The following is a 25,524-nucleotide window of genomic DNA, read 5'->3' as shown; positions in this document are numbered from 1 at the left end:
GTGTTCTGGAATCTGCTAAAACGTCTCCCTTTTCATCTCTAATTTTAAACTTTTTGTCTTTTATATATTTATTTTTGTTAATTAGGCTGACACCTTGTTAGTCTTTATATTTGCAAAGAACCAACAATTTGTTTCAATAATATTTTCATAGAATTTTATCTCATTTATACTTTATTAATTTCTTGCTATTAATTCTTTTAGGTTTAGTTAGTTCTTGCTTTTCCATGGCCTCATATTTTATCATTAAGCTATTTATTTGATATTTCTCAGATTTTTGTTTTAAGTAGGCAATTAAGGTCATAAACATGGCTCTTAACATGGCATTCATTGATATCTGTAGATTCTAGTACATTGATTCATTATTTTCATTCAATTCTGAGAATATTTAAAATTTAAATATTTCTAATACTGTTGATTTTACTGTATTTACTTCAGTAAACTGTCCTGGTATTGTGTAATTTTTCCCTGTTTCAAGTTGGGTGTGTTTACCCCTAACCTTTAGTTCAAAGAACCCCTTTCAGTATTCTCCTTTCTTCTATCTTTATCAGACTCTTTTAACATGTTTATTTTTACTTCAATTTCAGAAGTTAGTTTTCCTGATCCCAATGCTCTGGCTTGGAAGTTGTGACTTCTTTTTTTTTTTTTTTTTTTTTTTTTTTTTTTTTTTTTTTTTTCTCTTTTTTTTTCTCTTTTTTTTTTAACTCTTATTTACTTATTTTATTAGATATTTTCATTATTTACATTTCAAATTTTATCCCATTTCCTCATTTCTCCCCCAAAAACCCCTGTGTCCCATTCCCCCTCCCCCTGCTCACTAAACCATCCACTCCTGCATCCCTGTCCTGGCATTCCCCTACACTGGGGCATTGAGCCTTTACAAGACCAAAGGCCTCTCCTCTCATTGGTGTCCCACAAGGCCATCCTCTGCTACATATGCAGCTGAAGCCTTGAGCCCCTCCTTGTATACTCTTTGGCTGGTGGTTTACTCCCTGGGAGCTCTGGGGGTACTGATTGGTTCATATTGTTGTTAGTCCTAGGGGCCTGCAAACCCTTCAGCTCCTTGGGTCCTTTCTCTAGCTCCTTCATTGGGGATCCTATGCTCAGTCCAATGGATGGCTGTAAGCATCCACTTCTGTATTTGTCAGGCACTGACAGAGCCTCACAGGAAACAGCTGTATCAGGCTCCTGTTAGCAAGCACTTGTTGGCATCCACAACAGTGTCTGGGTTTGGAGACACAGAAATGAACACACACAAACCTATGGTCATTTGATCTTTGACAAAGGAACTATAACCATTCCATAGGAAAAACACAGCATTTTCAACAAATGATGTTGGTTCAAATGGCAGTTAGTATGTAAAAGAATGCAAACTGATCCATGCTTATCTCCTTGTACAAAGCTCAAGTACTAATGGATCAAGGAACTCCACATAAAACCAGATACACTGAAACTAATAGAAAAGAAAGTGGTTAAGAGCCTCAAGCACATTGGCACAGGGGAAAATTTCCTGATCTGAACACCAATAGCTTATACTCTAATATCAAGTATTGACAAATGGGACCTCATAAAATTACAAAGCTTCTGTAAGGCAAAGGATACTGTCAATAGGAAAAAACAGCAAGCCACAGATTGGGAAAAGATCTTTACCAATCCTACATCTGATAGAGGGCTAATATCCAATATATACAAAGAACTCAAGAAGTTAGACTTCAGAAAACCAAATAACCCTATTAAAAAATGGGAAACAGAGCTAAACAAAGAATTCTCAACTGAGGAAACTGGAATGGCTAAGAAACACCTAAGGAAATGTTCAGCATCTTTAGTCATCAGAGAAATGCAAATCAAAACAACCCTGAGATTCTACCTCACACCAGTCAGAATGGCAAGGATAAAAAACTCAGGTGACAGCAGATCCTGGCGAGGATGTGGAAAAAGAGGAACACTCCCCCATTTCTGCTGGGATTGCAAGGTGTTACAACTATTCTGGAAATCAGTCTGGCAGTTCCTCAGAAAATTGGACATAGTACTACCTGAGGACCCAGCTATACCACTCCTGAACATATACCCAGAAGATGCGTCAACATGTAATAAGGACTCATGCTCCACTATGTTCATAGCAGCCTTATTCATAATAGCCAGGAACTGAAAACAACCCAAATGTCCCTCATCAGATAAATGCATATAGAAAATGTGGTATATTTACACAATTGAATATTACTCAGCTTTTAAAAATAATGACGGGTGGTGGTGGCGCACGCCTTTAATCCCAGCACTTGGGAGGCAGAGGCAGGCGGATTTCTGAGTTTGAGGCCAGCCTGGTCTACAGAGTGAGTTCCAGGACAGCCAAGGCACAGAGAAACCCTGTCTCAAAAAAAAAAAAAAAATGACTTCATGAAATTCACAGGCAAATGAATGGAATGTTTTTTTTTTTTCAATACTCATATATTCAGATTAGAATTTGGATTTGGTGGAAAAGTAACTTTTGTTTACCAAATAGTATTCTTATCTCAGAGGCCTAATGCTGAATATGCTCTCCCTTCTTTTCCTTTCTGAACTCTGACTGGATGACAAATTCAGTGGTTCTGGCTCAAACTCTTCTCCATGCTGACTGATTCAAACTGGTTTCTCACTGAATTGCTCTGCTTTGCCTCAAACGAACTCTGCCCATATGTTCTAAGCTTCTGGCTCCTTCTTATTCTCTGGTTCATTTGTCTTCATGTGTGTCTAACCTGTTCTCTCTGCAAAGTGTCTCTGTAAAACACCTAGTAAAACTCTCTCTCTCTCTGTCTCTGTCTCTCTGTCTCTGTCTCTGTCTCTCTCTCTCTCTGTCCCTCTCAGAGACAAGGGTAACCCTTTCTTTCTCCCTCTCTCCCTCCTACCCTTCGCTCCTGCCCCACCTCTCCTTCCCTGTCTCTGTACTGCACTCTAAAGTCCTTCTGTTCTCCAAGAGTTCAATGTATCTTGTTTCTGACTCATTCTGCCAAATCTTCCTGTAATTTATCACTTTGTCTACCCCTCAACTACATTCCACTTTCAAAAATGGTTGGCTTAATTATATAAACTAACCTTGCTTTCATTGTTTGGGATTAAAGACATATCCTAAGGGCATGCTTGTATTTAAGCCATGTAGTACTACAATCCAGGCATGACTGCATTCCAGCCAGATCATATAGACTAGAATTTCTTAGGATGTGATTCATTGCCAGAGCAGCCATGTTGCTGAATTTAAATTACTCTACAATTTGAGAATCATTTCTAATGATTATATTAAAAATATTAACTGTAGTTTCTTGGTGACTACCATTTGACATTAGATAATTTGCATTTCCTTGATAGTTAAGATTTTTATGACTTTTTTTATTTTCAATATTTATTTCCATAGTTTCCCTTGGAATTGTCTATTCTTGTCTTTAACACATGTATTGATTAATGTATTGTGTTGGTGTTTCATTTTCTAGTGGTTTATATTTTTATTAATCCAGTCTATGATGCAGATGTTGTATTGATTATTGAGATAATTTTCTATGCTATTTGTGTCTTCATAACAAGTCCTTGTCTTTATTCATATCTTTGTCTATGGTTCCTTCTAGAAGTTCTGAGTCTTATATTACAGCTTTTGATCTATTTTAATTGATTTATTCAGGAAGAGATAGATATCTAACTTTCTTCCCTTTTTTCTTTGTTTATTCTTTTGCTTTTTTTGGTTTGTTTGATTTTTTTTGTTTGTTTGTTTTGCATATGAGTATAGATTTTGTAGCACCAACGGTTAAAGAGGGTTTTTATAAAAATATTTTTGACACCAGCTTTGTAAGATATTTTAGACTTTCATTGTGTGGATTGACTTCTGTATACTATATTGTATTTCACTGAAATATATGTTTGTTTTTCTGCCTGTAACATACAGTTTTGTCACTATGGCTGTGGAATATTTATTATTAGGAAATCAAGTACTATGATTTGCTAAATTCTAATTTGCTTTGCTCTTTCTACTTGGGTTTGGTTTGGCTGTATTGAAGAGTTTATCACTTGAATATGAATTTTAGAACTGACTATATTTCTGTGGGCAATGTATTTTAGAATTTTAAGAGGAAGAACCTGAATCATGCTTGGCATGATTGTTTTTATTATACTAATTCTGCTAATATGAATATATGGGATATCTTCCATCTTCTAATATCTTTCCTTTCTTCAGTAACTTACAGTTTGTATTAGAGGAGAAATAGTAGGTATAACATTAGGCATAGCAATCAGGTATATTTGTAGATATTTTGTTTTATCTTATTGAGATAACTGTGAGTAGTATCTTTTACTTATATCTTTCTCAGTAAAGCTTGTTATTTATAAGGAAAACAGGTTGCTGTTACTCACATGTTTTTAACATGCTGCTTATTAAATCTGTTCATCAATCCTAAGATATTTTAAAGAGATTCTTTAAGGGTTTAAGTATAGACACAGTCACCTATAAATAGTTATATTTTGAATTATGGATGACCTATTTTGATCCTTTTTGAATTTTTCTTTTTTTTTTATTGCTCCAATAATGACTTCAAATACTGTTACCTTAAATAGCAGTTGATTGAGCACTTATCTTTTTTATTTTAAAGGAAATGTTATTTTTCTTATTTAGTACATTTGTTTATAACTACCATATATAGCCTTTTCATAGAGATATATAAAATGTATCATTTTATCCCTAATTTTGAAGGCCTTTTAAAAATACTAATTTAATATTAAATTATGTATATATGTTCATTTTCCATATGTTTGTATGTACACTTCAGAACAAGTGCCTGTAGATGCCAGAAGTTGATTTCTGATCTTGTGGAGTAGAATGTACAGGCAGATGTGGGTTTCTGGATGTTGTATTAGAGATCATATCTAGGACTTCCCTAAGTACCATAGGTATTCTTATTTACTGAGCCACTTTGCTAACACGTATAAAGGATTTTTATGAAGCAATGTCAAAGTTTGCAAAAGGCCTTCTAGTGTCTATCACATTGATATTGTGTTTTCTATCACTAAGTTCGTATGTTGCAATATTTTTATCGATAGGTGTATGCTCAACCAAATTTTGTATCTCTGGAACAAAAACAAATTGACAGTGTCATACGATTTTTTTGTAATATGCTCCTGGATTTGATGCACAAATATTTTGCTGAAAACACGGGTGCCCATTTTCATCAGAGTGACAAAGTTCATCAGCAGCTTATCACACACACACACACACACACACACACACACACACACACACACACTTAGTCCTTCTGTATGATTCAGAGAGAAGGGGTCAAGTGTGATCTTTAGAGGTAATCTAGCTACCTTATAGAAGATTTTTAAGTCAGCAAGCTTTAATCTAACCTGATAGTCCTCAAGATAAGATATTGTTTGGATGTTATTGTGTATACTGGGAAGACCTGAATATGACAGGCTGAAAGGTACATCATCTGGCAGTAAATTATTATATAACTCTGCCCTCTGAAAATTGTTAGAATTTGATAGCACATTTCAAACACTAGCATTTGGACTAATACTTGAACAGCTCATTGGAATGCATTAATATTCTTCTCTATGTCCTTAAACTCTAAGCCAGTTCATCTTTGTTGGGTTCTTGGAACATTTTTCAGAACTATGTACTGTCCCAAATACTTTCTGACATTTTATATTACATAGTGAACATATAATTTATTTACCTTCCTTGAAAGCTGTGATAGCTTCTGGTAAAATTTATGTGTACACCAATATGCAACTCTAGTTTATGCATCCAAGATCATCATTTTGATACTTGGATATAATTTTCTTATATAGTAAATGTTGGTTTCATTTCTAGTACCTGTAGTTATGACTCATTTTTCCTTTCAATGAGAATATTTTTTTTAATTTTTTACATGACAGATTTTATTTCCCCCAGTCCCCAGTCCATCCTCCGACTGTTCCACATCCCATACCTCCTCCCCACCTGCATTCTCCATGAGGATGTCTCCATCCACCCCCCACCCCACCTGACCTCTAAACTCCCTGGGGCCTCCAGTCTCTTGAGGGTTAGGTGCATCATCCCTGATTGAACACAGACCCGGCAGTCCTCTACTGTATGTGTTGGAGGCCTCATATTAGTTGGTGTGTGTTGCCTGGTTGGTGGTCCAATATTTGAAAGATCTTGGGGGTCCAGGTTATTACAGACTGCTGGTCCTCCTCCAGGGTTGCCCTCCTCCTCAGCTTCTTTCAGCTTTTCCCTAATTCAACCACTGAGATCATCAGCTTATGTTCATTGGTTGAGTGCAAATATCTGCATCTGACTCTTTCAGCTGCATGTTGGGTCTTCCAGAGTACCATCATGCTAGCTCCATTTTTGTGAGTGCTCCATAGCCTCAGTAATAGTGTCAGGCCTTGGAACCTCCCCTTGAGCTGGATGCTGCTTTAGGCCTGTTGCTGAACCTTCTTTTCCCCAGGCTCCTCTCCATTTCCATCCCTGCCGCTCTTTCAAACAGGAGGAATTATGGGTCAGAGTTGTGACTGTGGCATGGCAACCCCCTTCCTCATTTCATGCCCTGTCTTCCTGCTGGATGTGGGCTCTATGAGTTCCCTCTCCCTATTGTTGGGCATATCATCTATGGTCCCTCCCTTTGAGTCATGAGAGTCTCTCACCTCCCAGGTCTCTGGTGCATTCTGGAGGGTACCCCAACCTACTACCTCCAGAGGTTGCCTGTTTCCATTCTGGCCCTCAATCCTTTTCCCTCACCCAATACCAGATCAGGCTCCCCTTTCCCCCACAATCCCTGTCCACTTTCCCTCCCAGATTCTTCCCTCCCTCCCAAATTGTGATTGCTTTATTCTCCCTCCCAAGTGGGACTGAGGCATCCTCACTTGGCCCCTTCATCCTGTTGTCCTTTGTGAGTTCTGTGGACTGTGTCCTGGGTATTCTGTACTTTTTTGGGGAGGGGGCTGATATCCACTTATTAGTGAGTACATACATGTGCGTTTGGATCTGAGTTACATCACTCAGGATGATATTTTCTAGTTCCATCCATTTGCCTGCAAAACTCAGGATGCCCTCTTTCTTAATAGCTGAGTAGTATTCCACTGTGTAAATGAACCACATTTTCTGTATCCATTCTTCTGTCATGGGACATCTGGGCTGTTCCCATCTTCTGACTATCACAAATAAGGTCCCTATGAACAGAGTGGAACACATGCCCCTGTGGCATAGTGGGGCATCTTTTGGGTATATTTCCAAGAGTGATATTGCCAGGTCTTCAGATAGATCTATTTTCAATTTTCTGAGGAAACTCCAGATATTTTTCTAGAGTGACTGTACCAGTTTGCAATCCCACCAGCTATGGAAGGATGTTCCTCTTTCTCCACATCCTTGCCAACATTTTAACAATATGTTTTTCTGTGAATTATTTATATTTTGAAAAAAACTGATTAGTAAACACTGCAAATTATCTACATAGTATATTCAGCTTCTAAATACCTCTACACTGTTCTTTTCATATTAAATCAAATTTTAGCCAATTGTTTTATGAAAATATGCAATTTCTAATCTTGATTTAATATATTTTCAGAAGTCTATCAGAAGCAAAACATATATAAACACATGACTTACCTATTATAGTTTTCATGATTCAAGCAGTAAAAATAGGAAATATCATGGAATTGTATATAACATATACAGCATACATTTATGTTTAGTCACCTGATAGTCTGCATATAGTTTTGTGTTATTATTTATATATTTATTTTAACATTTCATGAATTAGCGTAAAATGGGAATATTGATATTTAATTATTGTTATATGCTATTTATGGAAAATTTCAAATTTGCAAGTAAGTAATAAGTAATGTGTTTGTGAGTCTGTGTCACAGAGTCAGTATTTAGATAAGAATAGACCTAATAGATCAATTAACTTTTACAAGAATTTTATTTTTTGCTGTCCTCCTTCTGAATACTAGAAACATTATAGTTTAAGCAAAACAATCTATATACAGACAACTTTTGCTTGATTTAAACATCTCCAATTTGCTTTTAACCCTTGATGCATCCAGTTTAATCTTCCCTCTAGTTAGTGTTACTGAGCTCCTTCTGCTAGAGGCTTGAAATGGCATCACCCTTAGCTCTCTTTATTTAAGTGTAGACATAGGCAATGATTACAGCCTTGAAAACTCCACACTCTTTTGTCACTTCGAAGGTGGTATTTTGTTCTTTAATTAGAATATAAGCTTCCTGAACACTGAGTAATGAAATATTTTATACCCGAATTCTTTACTAATGATTCCCCGTATTTTACAAGGATGGACATAAAAGGCAGACACTCAGGAATAATCAGAAAAGACCATTTTCTCATAGAATTATTCTCAAATTTGAAAAGATGAGTTTAACCTTCATTCTTTCATTTGTACATGGCATGATGTGTTAGAACAGTTTCATTTCTTCCATTTCTTAGGTAATTAATTCCATTTCTGTTGTAATACAGTTTTGGAGGTCAGGCAAATTGTCGACTCTTCTCTAGGATTTCTAACCCAATACCACATAGCATGGAGTAATTAATTAACAATGAATAAACAATAAATGTACCAATGCATCATTATAACACTGCTTGTACCACCTACTAACTTTGGTGGATAATACTTTGGGGTTCCAAGTTTCTCGTTTGTATAATTAAAATAGCATTATGTCCTTTACAACAATATTGTATGACTGAGGATAGCAGAGCATTTTGTCTATTGTCAAAATTGAGCATTTTGTTAGATGCATAATGAACAAAATGATCCTAATATAGGCATCTCTACTAAAACTCAACCTTTTATGTGTAAAAATTCTGTTTGCTGTTTATACAGATTCAGGATGTTTGCATGTGCTTTCACTTCCTCCAACCTGACTGATACGCTATAAATTTTCATATTTAAAACATAACCATGGACTTATCCTTGACACTTCCCTATAATAATAATTGACACTATATCCTTTCTTTATAGTATTGTGATATTCTCCAATATACATTATCTTGGGTATATTTGCAGGGCCTTCATTCAATACAGTCTGTGATGCTGTGACTAATGTGGTTCTAAACATATACTAGTTGAATAATATAATTTTTCAGTGAAAAAATAAAACAAAAGAAGATTTCAAAATAACAACTTCCAAATTTCTTTCATGATTTCTTTCAAATTATGGAATAGATCTTGGCATACTATTTAGAAGTAGAAACAGTATGAGAATTAGTCAACATATGCTAAAATATTAAACCTAACTCCACCAGCTTTCTGGGTTCTATTTTACTACTCTTTGTCCTGACACTGAAACTTGGCAGGTAGAAAGTATGATTTAGTTATTCACCTCTATCTTGTGGAAGAAAGACTGTGGTATTTCAAAATTAATTTTGACAGATATGACAAATGGGGGTTGCCATTTCACACCTAGAGCGTGAATATTTCAATGGCAAAGAGTCAGCAACTGTTAATTAGAGATGAGTATTGTTAATTGGGCCCAGTGTTGTGGCTTTGTCATCAGCTTCAGACCCTTTCAGATGTATTTCATTGAGTCCTTTTGGCCTGATGGAATATATGTCTTTTCTTTCTAGCATGCTGATGGCAATTTGGTTCCCATCCATTTTCTCTTGCCTTATCATATGCATTCAGAGGTGTAAACTGTATATTGATAACGCATTTTGTATAGCAGGTCTCCTTTTACTTCAATTCAAAGCATTCATTTAACATAGAAATACACTATGTTATTTACTTCATCCATGTGTATATCCGAGGCTAGATCATGTAAACTGATCATGGTGTGACTGAGAAGATTCTTCTCAGTCAAAAATGCTTATATTGTAAATGTATTTGTTATAAATAATCATTTTCCTGTAAAATAGTAGCATCTATAACTACTCAACCATCCAACACATGTTATTAACCAATTAATATTTTAATGTGCAAATAGTAATTCTGAAGATGAAGCAATAGTAGCAGAGATTATTCATTGAAACACACTAGTAAATAGGTCCATATGAATCCAAATCCATTAACATTGATTATACAAAAACAACATAAAAGGCTGGAATATGCATTTAAACATAATTCTTTTAACAATTATTTCCCTATGAATGTACAGTAGCTGTAAAATTCTATCACAGTACTTCTACCTGTCTAGTGTAGATGAGAAAACTAGTCTGATTGTGTTGTTATATACATGCCTCATAATTGGGAAAGTATGGGATGAAAGGCAACATAAAGAACTAGTTACTGCGCATCCAAGGTCTTCATTTCTCTATACTTTGAACATCCTCGCAATTATGTTCAGAAAAAAAAATGTTTTCAAATGGTTCCAAATGAACCCTAGTTTGTTTCTCAATGTCTAAATTTGGTGGCTTACAAAAGCCTGTAACTGGAGAACCAGGGGATCTGCACCCTCTTCTGGAATCAGCAGTATCCAAACTCACATGAACACAATCCACCTCACCCAAGATAGACACATATGTAAAAGTAAAATAAATGTTTAACAACATCTCAAAAAGTAGCACTAAAACTACTCTCAGCTTAAAGATTTGCACATAAATTATCCCTGCCTGTTATTGGTTATGTGTTCATTAAACTGAGGAAATGACATCAGCATAGTGAAGTAAGCAACATAAGAAGTAGAAATGCTCAAATAGGTCATATCCAGCATCTGCTAGATCTAGCTAAATTTTTCTTCAAATAGTCATTTTTAATTTTATCATAAGGATTTTTTTCCAATAATTATAAATTATATATAAAAATTCAGTTATAAAAACCAGATTCTGTTTATTTATGCAGACTGTATATAACAAGTGGCATCTGATACAGTCTCTCTATACAGAAATCTCTTTTTAAATGAATAAGTGAAATAATGAAAAAATTGTGAGAATTATATCATTCTTGTGAGAAACTTTGAAAGGTTAATTGATGTTGCCACTGGCTTATTTGCCTCTAATTATTACCTAAGCAATTATAAATTTATATGAGAATGATGGAAACTTTGAAAGAAACTGTTACCTTGAGAGATTTGATATATTTCAGTCAAAGAACTAGGTATTTTTAATATTCTTAAATTTTTTATTTGCCTACCTATTACAAAATAAATCAAGTAAAGCATTAACATGATAAGACAAAGACTCAATTTTGGGGAACCAGTGGATAAATACATTCTTATAATAAATATTAAATTTATCATCCATTTATATTAATAAATAATATCACATTACCTCCTCCCAGTCTTCTCTGTCTCTCTATGTCCCTTGTGTCACCTTTCATACATATTCAACACACTTAAAACACTTTTATCAATTTTTATTTTACTCTTCAAGTTATAATTAGTAAGTATCAAACTAACCCAATCCCATAATAACTTCAGGAAGCCATTGAGATAATATTACTAATATCTTACTTGAAATGCCAACTCCTAGAGCTTTGATTGTTGCTCATTGAAAAACTAATGTCCTTCTGGACCCCCTGTCAATTTTGCCATTTAGAAAGGATGCAAGAAAAATATTTTTGAATTTTAACATTTTTTATTAGATATTTTCTTTATTTACATTTCAAATGATATCTCCTTTCCTGGTTTCCCCTGTGAAAAAACCCCTATTCGTTCCCCCCTCGCCCTGTTCACCAACCCACCTTTCCCCACTTCCTGATTTATATACTAAATAATCACTAATTCATTTTATAATTAATGCTGATACCCTATAAAGTAATAACTGTGGGTCTATGTCAGACTACTGCATATTCATCCTTTTCATATACAAGGGAATGAATCCATTACAAACTTTTTGAATCAAAAGATACCTCATAGAAGACTTACACATAATTGAGCCTTGGTGACCAGAAATAGGCAGATAAATATTGAATTGAAAAGGTAGAATTTCATGGTGTTTTTGTCTTTAATCCCCCAAGTAGGGTAGTTAGTTCTGGTGCAGAGTCAATTAGTATACATATGGAAGCAGTTTATTGATGCAGTTTAATCCCAAACAAATGTGAAAATAAGTTCACATTGTATTGTAAATAATTTACATTCATTATCATCTACTTAAGAAACACATGCTTTGAAAAAATAATTATGTTTTTCAGAAAAATTCTCAAAAAACTATTTCCATATTTGTACTTTTGAAAATTATTAATTTTAATACAATGTCATATTTCTTCAAATTAAAATAAAGTGTAAGCTTTTGTTTAAAACTAAAGTTTTATTTCCAAACTTTGCCTAACTGAAACTACATTATTATAAATTATTTAAGATGTATACAATGAGTCTGCATATTTAATTGACTATGCAGCATTAGAAAGCATTAGGAGCTATAAGCTACTGCTCAATAACCACCTACCACTTAGGTCAGGGCCTTGCTCATGGCATGGGAGCAGTCTATCAATGAGCTACATCCCATCCCTCTTAGATAGTTCTTATAAAATATTTTATATCATTATTAATTGAGATACATATAAAACATTATTGCCAGAAATAACTCTACTTCCAACACCACCAGAACAACTCAATAACAAGGTTAATATTTACTATGGACTTTGTATGTACAGATTATTTGCTTGTAGTCTTCATTTCCAGTTGACATGTGTCAACCAGAGATATAGTTATGTCTTATTGCTGAAGTTATAAAAATTGTATTGCTTTCTATATGTAATCAAAGTAAAATAGATACAATATTAATTGAGTGGACACTTTCTGATAATATTAAGTTTCTTTAACTGATTCTTTAAAAAAAATGGAGTGTATTCCTTTTTAGTCTTCATAGTAAATTTTTATTTTAATTTCATACATGAGTATATCATATTTACATCATTTACAGTCCTCTTTTCCTTCCCATCACCTCCTCCCATATCCCTCTCAAATTCATAACTTCTTCAATTATTATTATTATGTATACACAGGATTAGGACACTATCAGGGGCTTTTTTCCAGAAGAAAACTCATTTGCTCTCCAGCACCAGTTATTCACTATCTGTAGTTCTTCATCTAGATGCATAGATTTATGAAGTTTTTCCCATCCCTGTAGCATGTTGATTGCTTGTCCCACGTAGGTCCTATGGAGCTAGTCATATTGTTGAGATTTTATGTGAGCAGCATTTCTGCCATGTCCAGAATATGGTCTCTTACAGCAACTGACCTTGCACATGTCTTTTAAAATCTTTTTGTCCCTTCTTCCATGATGTTGCCTGAGTTGTTTTATAGATGACAAACTGGTTCTGGGTCCTAATGGTCTGCATTTTTTTAACCAGTTGTGGCTTTCTTTTATAGTTTTTCTGTGCTTGCTTCAAAAAGAAGTTTTTTTTCATGAAGGGTGAGAGGTATATTTAATTGTGGATAAGTTTATAATATAGTTAAAAGATGTACTAATTTAACAAACTGGTAATGGTAGAGTCTCCCCTAGAGTCTATAAAAATCTATATTTTACAGTATCTAGCATGACTTCCTCACTTATGAGGCCTTGAGTTAAATTAAAATGCAAGTGGGTTACCCCAAAGATGGAAGTACCATTGTTCTACAATGTGACATACCTTATTAGTCTGGACATTGTGCCATTCAGAGGCTTTACAGGTGGGCAGATGGGGTTGTCAACAATTATTCTCTCTTGGCAACTTACATAGCAGCTTATGATACTATGAAAGTTACTCTCAGGGAAGAGGTTTCTAAGTCAGTACCAGTTTGGTTCCAAAACCTTATGTGACTAGTTTTTGGTTTCTTCAGCAATCATACCAAATCTGGTAGTCAACCAAGAGCAATGGCAACATCCTCTATTGTATTGAGAGTCCCCTGGAACCCCATTATGAACCCATAGAGGTGTGTCTTATCTAGTAGTATTTTTGCTGTTGTTGTTTATTCCTTAAATGCACTGTGGTTTCTGGGGGGCATTGTCATTTTTAGTCTCCTTGAAGTTTTAGCCCAAACTCAAGAAACCTACAGATATGGTGTTTATCTTACCTATGGTTTCCATTACTGTGAGGAGACACCATGACCAAGGCAATGCTTTACAGTCAAACATTTAGTTGGGGCTGGCTGACAGTTTCAGGGCTTCAGTCTATCATTATCATAGCAGAAGGCATGGCAGTGTCCAGGTAGACACGATGCTGGAGAAATTGAGAGTTCAACAGCTTGATACCAAGGCAGCAGCAGGAGACAGACTTCCATAAGCAGCCTGGAGGATGCTCTCTTTTTTCCACTGGGAAGAGCTTGAGCACAGTACCTTAAAACCCACCCCTGAGTGACACATTTTCTCCAACAAGGCCCCACCTCCTAATAGTGCTAATAGTGCCACCTCCTATAGGTTAAGTATATTAAAATCATCACAGGGTGCTAGCCAATAGTTTTAGAGGGTTATTCTATTTGTAAAGCACTTGATCATCTTCCAGTTGCTTTAGGAATGTGCCTTTATTCAATCAACAAATATTTAAGATTATTATTATGTGCCATGAGCAGGACTAAGCTTTTAACTTAATGTTAAACAAAAAAGTTATTGTCACAATTCCTTGAAGAATTAGAAACTAATGGAAAAAACATCTGTGTTATATGGAAATTATTAACAGTAAATTATATTAAAAATTAAAATATAACAAATTGTATCCTATTGAAGAGGCATCTAATTAGTGGGGGCAAAGACAGTAAGTATAGTAAATGGTTTATTAATGTAAGCTGAGAATGATAACATAAATGGAAGATAACCCATGGTAAAAGAGAAGGAATAATCTATAAATGTGTTTTCTTTAAATGAAGTTGTCTAACAGTGCCTGGAATTTCAATGTAAAAATTGAAAGTAGATAGTGATACAAGAAGCAAGAGAGATCATAACTAGGTTCACATTCTGGAGACTTATTAAGGACATTGACATACTTTGACTTAACAACTACTTGCTTTGGTAATGTCACTCTCCTGTGATGTGTGTTAAATTATTTGGTATATGCTGAGTAATGAAATTAGTTTTATATGACCAATGAAATTAGCCATATATTAATATTAAAATAAATTTGAGTTGTGGAATTAATACATCTCATTTACATTCTACACAAAGATATTAATTATGGCAGATTTAAAACTGACTACGATTACATTCAACTCTTTTTCCCATCATACAGATGCATGGTAGTCTACAAGAGTATATTGCCAGTACTCAGAGGCATAGTACCTACCCTAACTGTGTCCCTTTCGATATCAAGAACGAACAAGATTAAAACTCCATTATGTCCATTTACATTTTATTTGCCTGTGACAAAACATTAAGGATGGTGGCTTTCTATTGGGAAATACACACAAATCTCTTAAAATAAGAAACATTAAGTGATACTTTAGAATGTGTTTTATATGAAACTAGAGTTCTGGATCCAAGATTGAGTGTTGTGATCAGAGACTGTAAGCACGTGCTACTCACATACAATGATTCTCCTTATACACAGCTCTTATTTATGTCTTCATGAGACCATGGGAGGTACCACACATCATCTTGCTACAGATGTAGAGCACCACAAGGGGGAAAAGCTATGTGCTACTAGTATAGTAATCTTTTTTAAGGAATTATTTGTCCAACTATAAGTCATCAGATTGAGACATTTAAGAATCTTTGAATCTCTTATGAGTTAGCTTAGTAAAAAAGTATGTCTGTTTTATTCAAAACTCATGGGGTTTTTACTAGAGGAAAACATCAGAGTTTTAGGAAACCAGATTTCTAACAAGAGATTCAATGGTAACATTTTCTTTCCTTTCTCCCCCTGGCTTTTCAATCTCTACTGCTTTTAGGGGTTCAGAATTCCCAGAGAAAGTTTTGTACTAGTGGTAGAGGACAGGGGCTAATATGACTTTCTTTTTAAACACATAGCATCTCAATTCTTTAATTATTTAGCCAAACATTTTAGAATTCAAATACTATAATTTGTAATTTATTTCATAATTCCTTCTCTAATAAAGTCTTATAAATTATCTTCACCAAAGACTTTTTTACAAAAAAAGCTTTGAAATACAACATTAAAAATTAACTTTCCTGAGACCACTGTCCCATGACCTCCATCATCAGCCTCATGGCACTATCTCCCTGAGAAGGTCTCCATGGACCTTCTCGTTCTTGTCTATCTTGAACATAGCCAGCAGAAATAAGAAACCTGAAAATCCCTAACCTCCATTGTGAGGTCCATGGTTCTGACTGTCACATTGAGGAGACCTGACATCATCAGGAACATACAGCCAACATCAGGGACAACCAGGTGGCTAAATGTGAACATAAAAACACAATCAACAATCTTATAAAGAAGTCAGGCCTTTTAAGAGGAAATGAATAAATCAAGCTTCCCAGGACCCCACAGGGATGACATTAGCTGAAATACCCTACAAGGGGAGGGAGAATATGTAAAGACCATATCCAGAGGTTATGCATGTTCCCTTGGTTGAGGGATGGAGCCACCCACCCATCTTCAAAATTTTAACCCAGAATTGTTCCTGTCTAAAGGAAATACAGGGGCCATTTTCTCTCTGGTGAGTTTCTAAGATGGGAGCAACCAGCTGGGAGGCACAGGCCCCATGAGTCACAGGGGAGTCGCAGGACGGCAGGGACAGGATCCTCTCAGCTTCCAAGTAACAGAGGTGGATCAGCGACCTTCTCTGCCCTTTCCCTGCAATGGAGGGCCTGCCTCCAAGGAGCGATTTAACCCAGAGACTCGGGTGAGATCCCCCATTTTCTCTCTGGTGAGTTTCTAAGACAGGAGCAGCCAGCTGGGAGGCACAGGCCCCACGAGTCGTAGGGGAGCTGAAGGGCGGCAGGGACAGGACAAGCTCTAGTCAGAGACACTAAGAACATCTAACACCAAAAATCAAGAGATGGCAAAAGGCAAATGCAAGAATCCTACCAACAGAAAGCAAGACTACTTGGCTTCATCAGAACCTAGTACTCCCACTGCAGCAAGTCTTGGATACCCCAAAACACCGGAAAAGCAAGAATTGGATCTAAAATCATATCTCACAATGCTGATAGAGGAATTTAAGAATGACATGAATAACTCCCTTCAGGAAATACAGGAGAACACAGGTAAAGAGACCAGCCCAACTTGGGATTCATCCTATACACAAGTACCAAACCCTGACATTGTTACTGACCCTATGTTGTGCTTCCAGACAGGAGTCTAGCATGGGTGTCCTCTGAGAGATTCTTTGAGCAGTTGACTGAGACACATGTAGATATTTCACCTAACCATTGGCTTGAGGTTGAGGACCTTATGGAATAGTTAGTGTAAGATTTGAAGAAGCTGAAGGGGATCACAAACCCAAAGGGAGTCCAACAATATCAGCTAACTCAGACCCCTTCAGAGCTCACAGAGATCAAGCCACCAACTGAAGAGGATACAGGATCTGCTCTGTGCCCCTAGGAACATATGTAGCAGAGGACTGCCTTGCCTGGCCTCAGTTGGGAAGGATGCAGCTAATCCTGTACAGACTTGATACTCCATGTAAGCAAGATGCTGGGGGATGAGGTAGGGGTAGGTGGGTAAAGTAGGGGTAGGGGTAGGCAGATTCTTAGAGGCAAAGAAAATAGGGAATGAGGTAAAGAATTCTGTGACAGGGGACCTGGAAGGGGGTCAACTTTTGGAATGTAAATGAATAAAATAATTTAATTTAAAAAATAAGAAAAAAAGAAAAGAAAACACAGAGAATCCTGGAATATTCCATGGAAAAAAGGATCTCAGGCATAGAAGAAATTGTTATATCTGTCAATGACCATGTTAATTTTAAAATATTCCTGACACAAAACATCTAAGAAATCTGGGACACTATGAAAACACAAAAAGCTAAGAATAATAGGAAAAGAAGGAGATTTCCAGCTACAAGGCAAAAAAATATTTTCAAGAAAATCATAGAAGAAATTTTTCCCAACCTAAATAAAGATATGCATAGTATATAGAACATTGAATATATTGGACCAGAAAGAAAATTCCACTGCCAAATAATAATCAAAAGACTAAATGTACAGAACAAAGAAAGAATATTCAAAGCTGCAAGAGCAAAAGGCCAAATAACATATAAAGATAAAATTTTCAGAATTACAGCTGACTTCTCAATAGTGACTCTAAAGTCCTGAAGGGCCTGAAGAGATGGCTTATAGACTCTAAGAGATCACACATTTCATCCTAGTCTACCATCCCCTACAAAATTCACCATGGAGAAATAAAACAAGATAGTTTATGACAAAACCAAATTTAAAAAATATAGAGCCACAAATCCAGTCCCTTAGGACATACTAGACAGAAAACTCCAACCAAAAGAGCTAACTACACAAAAGAAAACACAGAAAATGAAAAACTCCACACTAGCAAACCAAAGGAAAGGAAACACACATACATACACCCACTATTACCACCAATATCAAACTAACAGAAATTAACAATACTTGGTCATTAAAATCTCTCCACATCAATAAACTCAATTTTTCAATTAAAAAATATAAGATGACGGGCTGGTGAGATGGCTCAACAGGTAAGAGCACTGACTGCTCTTCCAAAGGTCCTGAGTTCGGATCCCAGCAACCACATGGTGGCTCACAACCACCCGTAATGAGATCGGACGCCCTCTTCTGGTACATCTGAAGACAGCTACAGTGAATTACGCCGGAGTGGGGCCGGAGCTAGCAGAGTTGGAGTGAGCCGGGCGGGCAGAGGTCCTGAGTTCAATTCCCAGCAGCCACACACATGATGGCTCACGGCCATCAATACAGCTACAGTGTACTCATCCACATAAAATAAATAAAATACATCTTTAAAGGAAAAAAAAATATATAAGATGACATAATGGGAGCAAAACCAGTTTCCATCACTCTGCTACACATAAGAAGCATACTTCAGCAAAAAAGATAGACATTACCTGAAAGTACAATGCTAAAAAAACTGTTCACAGGCTAAAGGTCCCAAGAAGTAAGCTACAGTAGCCATTCTAACATGTAATAAAAGACTTTCAACCAAAATTAATGGAAAAAAAAAGATGAGGATGAGTAGCTTATTCTCATCAAAGGATAATACCACTAAGATGACATTTTAATTCTCAACATCTATGGCCCAAATGCAAGGGTACCCACATATCTTAAAAAATATTAAAGTCAATACATCAAACACCACCCATTAATAAGGGAAACATCAACACCCCACTCTCATCAATGGGCAGGTCATTGAGACAGAAACTAAACAGAGAAATAATGAAATTAATAGACATTATGAATCAAACGGATCTAACATATCTACAGAACATTTCTCACAAACTCAAAAGAACATGCTTTCCTCTCAATTCCTCTTGGAACATTCTCCAAAACTAACTTTATTGGGCACAAAGCAAACCTCAACAGATTCAAGAAATAACCCTTTACATCTTATGATACCACCATAGATTAAAGCTGGAATTTATCAACAACAGAAAAAATGAAAACCTACAAACTCATGGAAACTAAAAATCTCTCTACAGAATGAAATAAACAAATTAAAGACTTTCTGGATTTCAATTAAAATGAAGGCAAAACATATCTAAACCTATGTGACATGAGTCCTAAGAGGAAAGTATTAAAGTGCCTTCATTTTTAAAAATTTATTTATTTATTTATTCATTTATTTATTTATTATTAATCATTTCATTTGTTCCCATCATAAATGATATCCCACTTACTGGTTACCTCTCTACAAGCCCCCATCCCACAACCTCCCTCTCCTTTGCCTCTATGAGGGTGTTCCTCCACCCACTCACCCTCTCCAACCCCACCTTTCAAACATCCTCTGACACTGGGGCATCAAACCTGAAACTGGACAGATCACATACTAGCAACTTAAAAGCACACCTGAAAGCTCTAAAACAAAAAGGAAATGTACTAAAGAGAAATAATCCACAAGTAAAAATAAAAATCATGACTGAAATCAATGAATTAGAAACAAAAAGAACAATACAAAGAATCAAGTAAACCAGGAGCTGGTTATTTGAGAAAATCAACAAGGTGGATAAACACTTAGCAAAAGCAATTAAAAGGTAAAAAGTCTCTATCCAAATTAATAAAATCAGAAATGAAAAAGGAGACATAACAGCAGACATTGAGGAAACCAAAGAATCATGAGGTTATAGTGCAAAAGTCTGAACTTCACAAAATTGGAAAATCTTGATAGATACCACTTAAGAAAGTTAAATCAGGATCAGATAAAAAATGTAAATAGTCCTATAATCCCTAATGAAAAATAAGAAGCCATTAAAAATCTCCCAATTAAAAAAGAAAAGAAAAGAAAAGCTCAGGGCCAGATGGTTTTCATGAAGAATTCCACCAGACATTCAAATAAGACCTAATAGCAATAATACTCAAACTATTCTACAAAATATAAAAAGAATAAACATTACCAAACTCATTCTATGAAGCAACAGTTATCCTGATACTTAAACCCCACAGTCTGAAGAAAGAAAATTTCAGACCAATTTCCCACATGAGCACTGATGCAAAAGTGAGTCCAAGAACACATCAAAACCATCATCCATCATGGTTAAGTAAGCTTCATACCAGGGATGCAGGATTGGTTCAACATACAAAGACTCATCAATATGATCCACCATATAAACAAACTCAAAGGAAAAAAAAATACATGATCATCTCTTTAGATGTTGAAAAAGCCTTTGACAAAATACAACATCCATTCATGTTAAAACTCTTGGAGAGATCAGGAACTCATGGCACATAATAAAAAAATATACAGCAAACCAACAGTCAATATACAATTGAATGGGGAAAAACTTGAGAAATCCTACTAATATCAGGGCCAAGACAAGTTTGCCCACTCTCTCCCTGTCTATTCAGTATAGTACTTGAAGTTGTAGCTACAGCAATTAGACAACAAGAGGCTATCAAAGGGTTACAACCTAGAAATGAAGAAATCAAGGTATCACTATTTGTGGATAATATGATAGTAGATATATTTGACCCCCAAAATTCTGCCAGAAAACTCCTATAACTGATAAACATTTTCAGAAAAACAATGGCTAGATACATTAATAACTAAAAAAAAGTCAATAGCCTTCTTTTATACAAAATAACAACAACAATAACAACAACAACAACAACAACAACAACAATAATAATAATAATAATAATAATAATACAGGTTGAGAAAGAAATTAGGGAAACAGAAATCCTTACAATATCCACAAAATATAAAATATCCAAGTCTTTGAAGAAAGAAATTGAGGAAGATATTAGAAGATGAAACTATTTTCCAGGCTCATAGATTAGTGGGATTAACATAGTGAAAATGACCATTTTACCAAAAGCAATCAACAGATTCAGTGCAGTTACCACTAAATTCCAACACAATTCTTTATGGACCTTGAAAGAGCAATTCTCAACTTCATATAGAAAACCAAAACTCCTAGGATAGTTAAAACAACCCTGTATAATAAAAGAATTATTAAATGCATCACTCTCTGACTTCAAGCTGTATTACAGAGCAAAAGTAATAAAAACTTCATGGGATTGACATAAAAAGACAGGTTTATTAATAGAATAGAATCAAAATTCCAAAAATAAACCAACACACTTGTAGATACTTAATTTTTGACAAATAAGCCAAAACTGGACAGTGGAAAAAAGAAAGTGTCTTCAACAAATGGTGCTGGTCTAACTGGATGTCTGCTTGTAGAAGAATACAAGTAGATCAACATTTACCACTCTGCACAAAACTCATGTCTAAGTAGATCAAAGACCTCAATATGATACTGGATACACTAAATCTAATAAAAGTAAAAATCTGGAAATGCCTTGAAAACATTAGCATTGGAGACAAATTCCTGAACAGAACACCAATGGATCAGGCACTAATACGAAACAATTAATAAATGGTGCCTCATGATGTTGAAAACCTTCTGTGAGCCAAAGGATACTATCAATAAAACACAACAGCAGCTTACAAAATAGGAAAATATCTTTGTCACCCCAATATCTGACAAAGGGCTAATATCCAAAATATATAAGAACTCAAGAAATTAGACACCAACAACCCAAATAATGCAACTTTTTAAAAATGGGATATATAACTAAACAGATAATTCTCAACAGAGGAATCTCAAATGGCCTAGAAACAAAGAAATGTTTAACATACTTAGTCATCAGGAAAGTTCAAATCAAAATGATTCTGAACCAGTCAGAATGGTTAAGATAAAAAAAAAAAACCCTCAAGGATAGCACATATTAGTGAGGTTGTAGAGCAAGGGTAACACTCCTTCATTGGTGTTGGGAGTACAAACTCAAACAACCACTCTGGAAATCAATTTGGTGATTTTTCAAAAAATTTGTAATAGTGCTACCTGAAGACCCAGCTACATCACTCCTGGGCATATACCCAAAAGAAGTTCCATCATACCACAAGAATACTTAATCAACTATGTTCATAGAAGCTTTATTCATAATAGCCAGAAACTGTAAACAACCTAGATGCCCCTCAATAGAAGAATGTATGAGGAAAAGTCATACAATAGAATACTACTTAGCTATTAAAAAGAAAGACACCATGAAATTTGCACTCAAATACTGGAACTTGGGAATATCATCGTGAGTGAAGTAATCCAGAACCAAACAGACATGCATGGTATGTACTTACTTATAAGTGTGTATTAGTTATAAAGTAGAGAATAACCATGCTACAAACCTCAAACCCAAAGAATCTAAGTAAAAGGAAGGGCTCAAGAGAGGATGCTTGAATTTAACTTAGAAGGGTATATAAAATAGACATTGGAGGGAGATGGATTGAGGCAACTGGGTATAAGAGAGGGTGGGGAGGAAAACAAGACGGGATCAGGTGTGGAGAGTAGGGGCAAAAGAAGTGCTGTGAAATAGAGTGGAAATTGTTGGAGGGACTTCTCTGGGATGATTAGGAGACCTTGGACAGGAAAGTCTCCTGAGAGTCTATGGGGCTGACCCATGCTGAGACTCCTAGCAGCTTGTGATGTGTAGAGCAAAGTGGTCATTTCCTGAAGCCAGGCAGAGCTTTCAGTGTAGGGTGTGGGAGAGCAACTAATTTACAAACACTTAGACACAAAATCTGTCCTGCTTACAAGATATGCAGAGATTGAAATGCAGGGATCAAGACTGTGGAACTTGCTAACAAATGACTTGCCCAACTTGAGACCCAACCACTTGGGACAGAGCTGACCCCTGCCATTTATGATGCTCTGTTATGCTTGCAGAAAGCAGACCAGCGTAACTATCTTCTCAGAAGCTTCATCTGACTGCTGATGGAAACAGAGGCAGAGCCCAACAGCCAAACATTGGGTGGAGCTAAGGGAGAAGTGTGGAAGAATAGGGGAAAATATGAGGGAACCAGTAGGGTCAAGGACACCACAAAAAGACCTACAGAGTCAACTAACCTGAGTCCATAAGGGTTTACAAAGACTAAACCACCAAACAAAGAACATATATGGGCTGAACCTAGGCCCCATACACATTTGTAGCATTTGTGTAACTTCTGAGTCCCCAAACAATTGAAGCCAGGGCTGTGTCTGACTCTGTTGCCTACCTTTGGAGCACCTTCCCCTACCTAGGTTGCTTTTTCTGGCTTCAGAGGATGCAATTCGTCCTGCTGGGACTTCATGAGCCAAGATGGGTTGGTACCCATGTGGTTTACCCCTTCTCTGAGAAGAAGGGGGTATTGGGGCATGTGAAGTTGGGACTGAGAGGAGAGGAGAGAGGAGAGCTGTGATTGGGAAATAAAGTGAATAAATAAATAATAAAATATAGCTTTTCTGACTTTAAATAAGTTACAACAACCAAGTGGCATTTTTTTCTGGTTTATAACTTCCTAACTTCCTAAGTAGGAAGGGAACACCTGTCTCAAATTCAACAACGATTTGTATAATGAATTTTCATTTAATTTAGACTAGCATTAGTTGATTTCCCTTTTGCCCCTGAGTGTCAAAATCCCTTGGAACTTCTATGTCTAGTTTTGTTGGTAAAAATGGATGAGGATGGGTGTTTGCTACAAAAGTTATATATAGTTATTTTCTTATTTTTCTTTTTCTTCATTTTTCACCACTGTAACTCAATTTTAAAATCACACCTGAGTTCAACCATTCTGCTGCACATAAACTCAAAAGCAGTAAAATACAATTTTACATAGATTTATCTAATTAATCTCTATACTGTTTTGTTTTTATTTCTTTCATGTATATGCACATTATTGTGCATACATATATGCATTTACATATTTGGAGAGTCTAGAAGGTGTCTTTCTCAATCACCTTCTACCTTACAAATCAAGAGAGGATCTCTCACTAGAACAGAGCATGTTGATCCCAGTCTAGGCAGCCAGGTTGTTCAAATTATCACCTGTCTCTGTCTCCTGAGTTCAGGAATCATGGGAAGGCTGCTATGCCCACCTGGCATTTTATTTAGGTACCGATGCTCTGAAATCTGTTCTGTATGCTTGTGTAGTTGATGCTTTACCTACTAAGCAATCATCCCTGTTTCCACGTTGCTTTCTCTAATGACACCATGAGTCGTATCTATCACTATCAAATATTCTTTAGCAGATAATCTCCATTTCCTTCATGGAAAAATGATTCCTCTTTATTGGAAAAGTAAAACACATTCCAACCTATTAATAATAAGTTTGTAGAATGTAATAAGCATTTATGAAAGCTTTACTTCAGGTATTTAAAGATATTTAAGAGTATGTTTTCTCATATTTTTGATGATAGAACAAGTAATATTTGAGCTAATTTTAACCCTATTTCATTGTTAAACATTTTGAATCCTTTATCCATTCTTATGAAACCCAGCCAACCAATGATCAGTGTTCAAATTTTACTTCCAAATATCAGTAAATCATATAAAGATATACCACAGTAATGACACTCCAATAGTCCAAAAGTCTTCCTTAAAACTCCAGGTTCTAAAAGCTTATTAACTTTAGGATCCATATTTTCAGCTGTTTTTTTTTCCTTCAAAAAGGATGGATATATTGTATGAGAAGCATTCTCTTTTCTTACCAAGCAATAACATCAGCACTTTCATGTCAGCTACTGTTTGTGCCCTCTTCTTTCTTTGGTACTCAGGTATTTAATCCCCATAACAATGTTCAATCATTCCCAAATCTTTCCATTTTGGAAAATTGTTCATTTATATTATTTTCTGAATTATTTCATGAATGGTCCTAAAAGAATGAATATTTTTGTCAGTATGCTACTTTATAATAGCTGTTATGGATTCTATCTGGTCTTGCTTAAAGGGGCTGGAGATTTGACTCAGTGGTTATGAGCACTGACTGTTCTTCCAGAAGACTTGGGTTCAATTTGCAGCATCCAAGTGGCAGTTCAAAATTGTCTGTAACTCCAATATCTGATACCCTTACACAGACATACAAGCAGGCAAAGCATCAATGCACATAAAAAGTAAATTATTTTATTATTTATTTATGTATTTATTTTGATTTTTCAAGACAGTGTTTCCCTGTATAGCCCTGGCTGTCCTGGAATTCACTCTGTAGACCAGGCTGGCCTCTAACTCAGAAATCCACTTGCCTCTG

Source organism: Mastomys coucha, unplaced genomic scaffold (genome assembly GCF_008632895.1).
Source record: "Mastomys coucha isolate ucsf_1 unplaced genomic scaffold, UCSF_Mcou_1 pScaffold8, whole genome shotgun sequence".
Classification (NCBI taxonomy): Eukaryota; Metazoa; Chordata; class Mammalia; order Rodentia; family Muridae; genus Mastomys; species Mastomys coucha.
The sequence above is the reverse complement of the archived record's forward strand: the minus strand, read 5'-3'. Positions refer to the sequence as shown.